At 46.2% G+C, this 10,975-nt stretch overlaps 2 protein-coding genes across 2 annotated transcripts in view; one reads left to right on the forward strand and one right to left on the reverse strand.

The window, feature by feature from the left end:
* Window positions 1-10,975, reverse strand: part of LOC125431935 (zinc finger protein 383-like) — a 190,526-nt gene that overhangs the window by 80,417 nt on the left and 99,134 nt on the right. The gene's annotated exons all lie outside the window — the stretch shown is intronic.
* The window catches only part of LOC125431936 (zinc finger protein 664-like), a 46,401-nt gene that overhangs the window by 35,239 nt on the left and 187 nt on the right, over window positions 1-10,975 (forward strand). The window lies entirely within an intron of this gene.

The following is a 10,975-nucleotide window of genomic DNA, read 5'->3' on the forward strand; positions in this document are numbered from 1 at the left end:
GATGAAGGTCCCAAAGAACTCCCATCAACTACATACACAGAAAGCCTTTAAACGAGCTTATAAAGAATTAAATCAAGGTCCCAGCCTGGTAGCCTTGCTTCCTCCAACTTCATGAGTTTTTTGCAGCCTCCTGCTGCTTTGAGTCCCCACCCTTTTTCTGGAGTCAAGCCATTTACATTCTTGAGCATGGGGGGATTTACAGCAGAGCACCGAAATAATTCTTTCTCACATTCTTTGGGAAAGTGGGAGGGGGATTTTTTTCTGAATAAAGAAGGGAGCGGAAGCCAGGTTCGTCAGAACCGGCTTCTTGTAAGCTGGGTGGTTCGTTGCCTTCCAATAAATGCTGCTGATCAACAATCCAGAGTCCATTCATTGATCCAAGGGTCAAGACCTAACATTAAGCCCGTTCTCTAGGATTCCCATATCCATTACCATTCCTACAGCTATGGATTGAGCTACCGACATTGGTTCAGACGACCACAGCGCAATGGTGTATTCACCAGCTCAGATGCTGATGGGCAGAATAACAAGAAGCAAATTGCCAATAACGACTGAGTTGCTGCGCCCTAAATACCTACAAGAGTGACAGAAGATCTTCAAAGAATTCAGCAAAGGCAGAAATCTTTTAATGATCGTACAGCAAAACCCCTTAAGGCCTTACAAGAAGGAGACCCAGTACAGGCTAATGAGTTCCCCCTGTTATAACAGAAATGTGTGATCAAAGCTGCACATATCAGGTGATGACTCCTGAGGGACGTAGTTATCAACATAATAGATGCAAGTTGACGTGTAAAAGAAGGGTGTCAGGAGATGATGATGGAGGCGAAAGGCAACATGGACCTGCACGTATGCAATATGGTGAGCTCCTTAATATGTCCAGTGGGAGCACAGAGGACAATAGACAGGTGAATGACGTGGAGGGGGAAACACACGTTCTGCAAACTGAACAAAGGTGTCCCACAGACATGTATTTTCACCAGAAAGATATAAGCCTTGACAATTGTAGTATTTGTATAAGATGTGCCTTTTTCAGTATCTTTTGTACATATTTTATGTCAATGTTTTATTTCTGTGTGAAAAACGGGAATGTTCCTTTAAATAGGATTGTTCCCCGGCGCACCTGATGCTCATGAGCCGGTTGGTGTTGCTCTCTTGTAGTTCTTGCTCTCTGTCTGTGTTCAGTGTCTCCAGTGTCTCTTTATTAAACTCAACTGCTGTCCTGTGAGCACGTCTGAGGCTTGCTGTGTTTGCTACAACTAAGATTACATTTCTCCCTTTCTCTCCATGCAAAATGGCCATTGGGGAGGGAAAAGGGAATCCCGGCAACCAGGGGGCAGAGGGGGGGGGGGAACAAGAAGAAAGAGGGGGAGATCAGCAATGCTGTTGTTATATTTACTATCGAACCCTTCTCACCAGGGCGACTCACAGCAGCTAATAACAAAGATAAAATACAATTGATATAAAACCATCAACTCCAAACCTCATATAGGAAGCGCTGAAACAGTTTGCCACCCCCAGGTTCAGATATAAAAAGAAATGGGGGAGGGGGCGGCATGAGGGGGGGGGGGAGATGCCTCTATTATCAAAGCCCTGCCTGCCTGCCCCCCCCCCCCCGGCCATGCCAGCCTCCCCGCCCTGCAGCTGGATCCAGCCCCCCTGATCCCTGGAGCAGATCCTGGGGGCTTCCTGGAGACCCCATCCCCACCCGCAAGGAGGAAGGGGCTGGCCTTGGAGACCCTCTTTCTGCCTCTGGGGAAATCTGTTCTTCCTGCTTGGGGAGGGGCATCCTGGGAGGAGGGGGGGAGGAAGGGGCAACACCGGCAATCGCCTGAGATAACTCAAGGCGGGGGTGGGGCCCGATCTGCCCCCTCCCTTAATGCTCCTGGCCTCCTCCACCCCACACCCACCCCCACCCTCGCTTTCCAGCTGCTCCTCCCGCCCCCCCCCCCTTTGGAGGGCTTTGGAGGACGTGCCCCCCTCCCACTGGCTGCCTCCTCACCAAGGAGACGAACTCCTAGAAAGGCCTCCAGGAAAGGGGGCGGGGGAAGCCACTTCCTTCCTTCCTCCCTGATTGGGGTTTGTGGCCTTTTCCCCACTCCTGCAGCCCCTTCGGCAGCCCCTTCCCTGAGTGAGTCAACGGGGAGTTGGGGGGCTGCGTGGGGGGGCGGAATTGCAGAGGCTGGGAATGTGGGGTGGGGGGGAAGGGGGATAAGAGAGCTCGGATCCCCTGAGAGCCGCCCCCCACATCATAGCTGGGGGGAGGGGGCACCCCTCTTCCCCCCCCTCTCTGCACAAGGCTTGGGGTGGGGGTGGGGATGACATGCAGCCCCTTCCCTGCATTGCGGAGCCCTGGCGAGGGATTGAGATTTGCGGAAGGGAAAAGAAAGCTGCAGTGAGAGGGTCTGGACGAGTCCTTCTTGGCGCGGGGTGGGGTGGGGTGGGGGGTGTGGGGTGGAGGAAGTAAGAGAAGAGGGGGCTGGATTGGGGAGGGGGTTGCTTAGGGACAGACCCTTCAAGTGTTTTATGTAAAGTTGCACATTCAAGGAAACTCCCGGAAAGATAGAACAGACGTACACACCAGGAGCCAGAGCAGAGCTGTAGAGTCTGTTCATCTTAAAAGAACTGGTTTGTCAGAAGTCAGGAAACAGGCAGAAACTGTTACCTGTACTGGTACGATCATCGTTTCACATGCTTCATTGCTGTTTTATCCATTTTTAACTTATTTTCTTCAATTTGATACCCCTGCCCATTCTTGAATCAACGCCATGGGCTCAGTAAGCAGCTCACACACAATAAACTTATTAATTATAATAAAACAGAATAAATTAAAAGATGGTGACTTGTCAAATATCATTGCCTCAGATTGTCCCTTTCTAGTACACTGAATTTTGAGTGGCAGAAGCAATCTTTTTTTTGCCAGGCAAGGGAGTTACAGACCCCCCGGCAACCTTGTACAACAGGGGAAACTCAAAGGCTCCAGTCACGGGAGGCCTGTGTTCTGGGTCCTAACTAATGATTTTGTCTGATGCTCCTCCTTCATCTAACATCTTCCCATATATGCAGGGTTGCCAATATGTATCCAGGTAAGGCCTTTAAATCCCCTGGGTTTGCTGCCCCCCTCCTAACTTCCATTCATCCCAGCATCCCCTGTGCCCCTCGATCCAAGCACAAACCACACCTGTGCTGTAATCCCACTCCATGCCAGCACAACATTTATTAATTTAACCTACACTAACAGGGAGACCCTTTGCCTGAGGATGGAGCCTCTGGGACAGCCTGAGCCACTCACATCTTTAAAGGAGCCAGGGACAACTAAATATCCCAAAGGACTCAAACAGGCATATTTCACAACACTGGGTATGTAGTATCACCAAATATTACAAACTACACTTTTCTTCTTATCCACCATGTGTCACCATCTCTCTTTTTGTTTTCCTTTCTGTCATGTGGAGTCTCTGCCTCCCACCCACTGACCCCCCAACACTCACAGGAAGAAGCCACTCTTCATACCCAAGTGAGTAAAGGAACCTTTTCTACAGTCAGAGAGGCTGACCCTATAGAAGAAAAGATGGAAGAGCAGGACCTCCAGGGAGGACTTGGCAAGAGGAGCAAGAAGAAATATCCCTATCTCCTCCCAAGCTAGCAGTGGTGTTGAATTCTGGAGAGAGAGCCGTTCCAGAGGTCTGGTATCAGGAGACCGTGAACTCAGAAAGGACTTTGCAGCTAACTTCCGGCAGTTCTGCTACCGTGATGCTGATAAGGGCTCGAGTGGTTTTGTAGCCTTGTGGCTCCATGGGGCTTTTGCAAGCACTGGCTGAAGCCAGAGAGGCACTCCAAGAAGCAGATCCTGGACCTGGTGATCTCTGGAGCAGTTCCTGGCCGTCCCTGCCCCAGGAAATGCAGCGTTAGGTCAGAGGATGTAGACTGGCCTGAGACCAGTTCCCAAGCAGTGGCCCTGGCCGAAGGTTTCCTCCTTCTGAAGTCAGGCAGAGGAGAAGAGGCAGTTAGAACAGGTGAGAGGCTTGTCTTTTCCATGTCCTGGTCCAATTCAAGGCTACACCTTATCCTAAGGCTTCCCTGCCTGATATTTGTCCAAGTGTTAATCCTCTGGATGGCAGATTTAAGAAGGTGCGTCAGCAATCCCTTTTCCTGGGGAATTTCTTATTCCTCCAGATAGTTCAACATTGTTGAAAGAAAACCCTACTGAGTCTACTCAAAGAAAAGATGCAGTGTCTGGGAACAGAAGGCCAGATCGGATTTCCTTTAGTGTATGTGGTGGTTGAGAGAGGTGAGACTCTACTCTGGGAGAACTGGGTTGGAATTCCTGCACTCCAACCAATAAGTGGTGGCCTCCAGTTTGGTAAACTGGGTCTGCTTGCCTGCTCCTCCACATGAAGACTACTGCTGGGTGTCCTTTGTTTAGTCACAGTCCTCTCCCAATTGACTGAGCCCCACCCACCTCTGGCCAAGGCATAGTTTGTACAGAAGAAGGGAAAAGGAGTTGGTAAAGCCACTTTGACACTCTTTTTTTTTTAATGTCCAGAAAGAGTGGGGTATAATTTAAAACGCTTTATCCTTGCTGCTGTTACTGCTGTTTCAGAGATTGGGCTCTATTCTGTGAAGAGATGGAAGCTGAGTTAGGCAAAGAGCTGCGTTGCAGAGGAAGGGCAGCTGGACCAGGGGTTGGCAATGTGCCCAAGATGCCACTCTCACATGGTAAGGACTCATTCTGACTCGATGGCATTGGGGCACCCAGTTCATTCAATGTGTAGAGAATTCTGGTCAGGAAAAAAATGAAACGCTTTTTCGTCCAAATTGTGGTGCTCAATGTTCAATATTTGGGATTCCCATGGAACTGGATTAGAAAATTAATGGTGGCAGCTCCCCATTGATTACAATATTCATATCGCTCCTTTCTCTATTAGAGAAACTCAAGGTAGCTCAAAACAAAAAGTAGACAAATCTGAGCCGAGTTCTTCAGTCTTGTGAATCAACAAAGTCTACATGCTCTGGTCAGCAAAACTCTAACAAGAGTGGGCAAATGTGTTTTGGGCTCATGATTACTGGGCCGTTTGACTAGGCACTGTAGGAAATAGAGCCCTGGATGAGGGATGCTAGACTGGGGGTGGGCAGGGCTTCTGAGGTGGGTGTGATGCCATGTTGGGAAGTTGCCTGTGGCCAAAAAATCCAGATGTGACATCAGTGGCTCCATGCAGATGCTATGGACTTGCTCATTTAGAGATGACCCTCTGCTACTGCACGTTGCTTCTAATTCAAGTCTGGTTTTTTAACCTGGTGTGATAGTGATTTTTTCAGATGATTTTCCTGTTTTTCTTCCCACCTGACACTGGACTAAAGGGCCCACCCAGTGTCAGCAGCATCTATAGTCCCCCAATGCTCATGGGTACCTTTGTGTTTCTCTTCTGCCTTTCCCACTACTTACCAGAAAGGCTGAGTCTTCTTTCTCTGAGTGTACATAGGGTAAAGGTTTCACAGACCTGGGAACCGTGAATTGCAGGAAGCATGATTCACACAAGCCAATAGGAATAGGGAGTGGAGGCTAATATTACTTTTCTTCCTTTTCCCTCTCAGGCAGTGAAGAAGCAGTGTTGATCTGTTCTGTTTCTAGAGGTGTGAAAACAGCTGCTGCACGTCCAGTCCAGGAAGTATGGCGGATGAGCAAAGGACAGATGGGGTCCACTCTCCTTTCTCTTGGGGATTTTTCTCCTGCAGTTGGTGCTCAGGGGTCCAGGCAAGAAAAGGGCTCTGAACGCATGCCACTCTTTTCAAACCCTTAACCCTCCCCAAATGTCCCTTCCCGCCCAGGATTTCGATCCCTTGTATGACCTCTCTGAAGCTTGAATCTGCGCTTTTCTTCTTCAGTCATCCGGTTTCTTTTGGAGGACGTGGCCCTGTTTCTTTTCACAGAGGCAGAGTGGGCACCAAGCTAGATCCAGTCCAAAGAGCTCTTTATGCAGACTGCCACACTGGAGAATTGGAGTGGGAAGTCTGGCTTCTCTGGGTAAGGAACTTCCACAGTGTTGCCAGAATCACACATTTCTGGGATTATGCATGAATCAAAATGTTGAACAGTAACATGTTGCATTGAGGCCTGTCTCAACTGAGCAGGATGGCAGCATAATCGAGATTCAGCACATGTAGCTAGAAGCCACTCAAGCCTCCTCTGATTTGTCGACGTGTCAGCTGAAATTCCAGTGTTATTGCTGGGCTTAACTCTGGAAAGAGGCCACATCCTAATTTCTCAGGTTGCCACTTTTACTTGGGGGAAGTGAGAAAATATCTTATAGGGACTTGAACCTCTATTTAGTCCTTGCTCAGTTATGTTTGGAGAAAAAAAAGTCCTGGTGTAGAAAAAATTCCAAAGACTCAGTGCTTTGGGGTAAAAGAAAAGGAAATACTTTTTACTGTGTAGAATTAATATCTCCCACAGGAGTTCTCTTTCCTAAGAGAGTCACACCCAGCCAGACAAAGACCTTTATTTTTTTATAGATACAAAGACCATATTTCTCCCAAGATCCAGCCCCTGTAGATGTATGGCTAAAATCAAAATGGGATCCTTCTGCCTCTCTCTGGAACAGGCAAAGGACATCATGGTGCCTCTTCTGGGAAGTGAGCTAAAGGGAGTGTCTGGCTTGTGTTAAGATACTCAGTTGCCTAAATTCCTGAGGGAGGGTTGTACTGAGGGAGAGAGACATATCCAGTGTAAAGTGATTTCACCTACATACAACTTCTATTAACTAAAAAAGTTAAAAATGATAATAGCAATTACCACGAAACAAGTTATTTCCATTTAGAATACATTTTCCATGCATACTTTTCATATATCTTACTATCATTTTAATGTTCATTAAAACATAGAAAAAACACAATGGTTCAATGCTCTCACTAAGCCATAATTCCCACTACTAAATTAGTAGCAGTGAGTACCTACAAAAACATCCTTTAACTGGCAGTTAATATTTGGCAGCCAAGAAGTTAGCCAAGGCCAACTTCCAGCAGAGCTTACCTCCGATTGTTTTGAATCTGTTTGTGTTAAGTGTGGTGTAACTGATCATCAGTGGATTTGTTCAAATTTTGTAAAATGTAACTTTGCACGCCTTCCTTCCCACCACACTGCAAAAGTCACCCTTGTTTTGGGTTAACAAAGTAATCCAATTCGCCACTCTAGTCCCAGCTCTTTCAATCTCTGATCAATTCTCTAACTATAATACCTGTAAGGCCTTACTATTAGTTAAACTTCCAACTTGTGTGTCAGGGTGCCATAATGTTCTGGCAATTTTCTTGTGCTATGAACCCTGGATAGGATCCCAGTGTTAACACAACCAAAAGAAATGAGTTTCCTTGTCAGAACACTGACTTGTTTCTGTTTTGGAAGAAAATTGAACATCTGTTATAAAATCCAAATCTGAATGGAGAGGGCGTAGTGAAACTTGCTTGAAGTCTCTCCTGTTTTTTTGTAGGGATGTGATCTCCTGGACAGGAAAGGTCAGATAGCACACACCCACACACTGAAACTGTCCTGGATGGTAATTAAAAGGTGGCCCAGCCATCAAAGAAAAAACCACAGGTTTGGCACAAATGGAATCCCCCTTCCAATGAATCATCAAAATTGGCATATCAGGATACAACAAAATGTAAAGTAGTCATATTCAAGGAACCTTTGAGTTTGCATAGTGGCTTTGATTATTCTTACCTCATAACCAAAACTTATCAGTGCACCCAGAGCCAATTTGCTACAACTTAGTTGAAAATGACCTTGAGGTTTCGGCATAGCCTGGAAGATGACTAGACCAGGCTCCTCGTGTGGGAACAACCAAAACTTATAATCCTGGGTGTGTACCTAGGAGCTGTGGAGGCTTATCTGGGGAATTCAGATTAGCCTGTGCACTCCCACACACGCCAGCTGGGTGACCTTGTAGGCCAGTCAAGAAGCTTCTCGAAGCTCTCTCAGCCCCACCTACCTCTACAGGGTGTTTGTTGCTGAGGTGGGAAGGGGCAAGGAGATTGTAAGCCCCTTTGGAGTCTTCAGGAGAGAAAGGGGATATCTGAAATCCAAACACTTCTTCTTCTTGTATTTGAACCATCTGATTCCTATAGTAACATTACAAAGGAGCTGCATGCGGGGGCCATTTAGAAACAATGTAGGATTTTTCTCGATGCTGTTCAGAGCACCTATATTAACCAGCTGTGTGTCATTAATCAAAGCCTGGCACACAAAGCTGGATTCTGCTGCAGTCAGTGGGTGTTCATAATGCAAAACTGAATTATTTTCCATATTGATCTAACAAAGCTTGAGCATGCTTGGATCTACATAGGTTTAGCCCCTCAGAATGTGGGACTAAAAACAACAAGACCCTCAAAATTCTGTAGAACATTGATTGGAAAAAAGACACTGGCTCAGGATTTTTTCAACTTTTTCACTCGCAGACTCTTCACCCCCCAACCCCAGGAAAACAGAAGACAGCTTTAGCTAGAATCAGAGTTCTGATTAAACAAGAAACGCAGAGTCTCCCAGTGGCTCCAATCAGAGACAGTCCTCTGGTGCTTGACCTGTTTTCCTCTTTTGCTGATCACTGTCTGTGATGCTGTTGGTCTCTTCAGATTTAACTGGAGCACAAGCAGCCTTGCATCTGGAGTGATGAGTCCAAGTCTTGACCTTCTCCCAGTTTCAAATGCTGCAGCTGTGGTTAGGCAGAACTTGGTGAGAGCCTCCTTCCATTTTTTTCCCTGGAGTGGTTCTGATGTCCACTTTCTGGGAGGTAGATCCCAATCTCCTTGGTCGAAACGGTTGCACAGAGGTGTTGGTTGGCATTGGCAGATTCCCCTTCATGTACCCAAAAAGAGATGACAATACAAACCCCCCAAGCGCATCACTTATTCTGGTAGACGGATTCCTGTTTACACTATGCCATTTCTTATTCTCAGAATCTGAATTCTTGCCCCCATGCTCCAAGGCCTGCCATACATCAATTCAAAAGGACTAGGCACAGATTTCCTAGGAAGTAGTCTGATGTGAGACAAGGCGGCTATAGGAAGAGCATCTGGTTAGAGGGGATGGGGCATGCTTTTGAGGTGTGGACCAACCATAAAAAATCTTGCTGCCCTCAATACGCATGGTCACCTTTCTGCAAGCAGCTTACAATATTTAGTCTCTTGGAAGAGTTTTTTACCTGGAGTGCGATGAGTGGGAGGTATGCTGATGAATCCAGGACTCCAAGACTCATCAAAGCTTTCCATCAAGCCTGCTTAAAACAAGCCAGGGGGAAGGCCTTACAGGCCGGGATGTCAAGAGATTGTGTTTCTTGGGGGTTGGAGCTGGGGAATGCAGGCTGTGTTGCTGCTTTCTGTTTTGAGCCTTGCAGGAGTCTTCTCTGTCTTTCTATCCCCCCATATGGATTTATATCCCCCTCAAAACGCTCCTCCGTTACCTTCTTGACATAAGCAATGAATCCTATGAACTTTCAAGTGTCTGTTCGGGGGAGTTTTGACACATTTGCTGCTGACCGGTTGGCCTAGAGAGAGAGGAAACCATCTTGAATCTTTGATCATATTGGTTATATAGATCCTGAATATTCTATAATATCTATAATAATATTCTATAATATCTATAATATTCTATAATTACAATTTTCAGACCTATAATTACAATTTTCAGACCTAATCTTCTGTCCCACAATCTGATAAAGAAAATGGTCACCCATTAATGAGCAGTGCTAACTGGACCTCTTTTTTTCTTCCAGGAGCACATGGAAAGGAGGTGGTTGGAGGAAACCAGGGGTTCTCTGTGGAAAAAGACAAGGATGATGTTTCTGAAGGAAAGGTTGAGGACAGAGACCGACCAGCAAGACAGGAGGGAAGCCATGCAGATAAGACAGCAGATAAGCCTGTTCACTCCCACGGAGGATGCTTCTGTGAAATTCCAGTCCAAGAAGTAAGATCAACCGAAGCAAGAACAAATGAATGTCTTCCTGCTAACCAGACAATCTGCTCCAAGGAAAACAAAAATGAAAATCTGGCCTTTGGAAAGACCTTCAGTCAGAAATCATACGTTTCATCCCAACAAACTCAGTCAGGTGAGCAGGTGTTCTGATGCAGCAGGTTTGAATGTCCTTTTAAAGTGTACAATAATGTAGTGAAACTTGTTTGTGTAGAGGAAACTTCTAGAGAAGATCAGACTTCAATGTGTGTGAATTCTAACAGGATTTCTCTTCTTATTCCAGCAGGGGATGAGCAGTGGAATGAGGGTGATGGGACAGTGCTAAATAAAGTCCAGAATGAAGATTTGGAAGAAATGTTCAGGAATCCAGGTGTGCCTAATAAGAAGAAAGGAAGTCACATGACTGAAAACAGGGATAAAACAGTTTCATGCCAAGGGGAGGATTTCCATGAACTAATCCAAACAGCAGAGGAAGTACAGAAGTGCTTGGAATGTGGGATGACCTTTACAGATCAAAGCCAATATGAGATCCATCTGCAAATGCACATTGGAAAGAAGACCCATCAATGGTTGGATTTTGGAAAGAATCATGTTCACAGAACAGATCTACGTAGCCATCAAAAAACATATACAAGAGGGAAACCTTATAGCTGTACAGGCAGTGGCAAGAGCTACTCACGAAAATCAGATCTTTGTCAAAACCATTGTGGGACTCATTCTAGAGAAAATCCATTACTCTGCGTAGAGAGTAGAAAGGTCTTCTCTGGTGTAAGAAAGGATAATGTACATCTTCCAAAGCACAGTATAATAAGGCCAAATAAATGTTTTTGGTGCAGAAAGTTCTTTTGCTATAGATCAAAGCTCCTGGTGCACCAAAGAACTCACACAAAGGAGAGACCTTTTGAATGCTCAGAGTGTGGAAAGAGATTCAGTCAGGGTGGTCATCTTCAACAACATCAAAGAACTCACACAGGGGAGAGACAGAATGCTCAGAGTGTGGAAAGAGATTCAGTCGGA

The sequence above is a fragment of the Sphaerodactylus townsendi genome, linkage group LG04, assembly GCF_021028975.2.
Source record: "Sphaerodactylus townsendi isolate TG3544 linkage group LG04, MPM_Stown_v2.3, whole genome shotgun sequence".
NCBI classification, from domain to species: domain Eukaryota; kingdom Metazoa; phylum Chordata; class Lepidosauria; order Squamata; family Sphaerodactylidae; genus Sphaerodactylus; species Sphaerodactylus townsendi.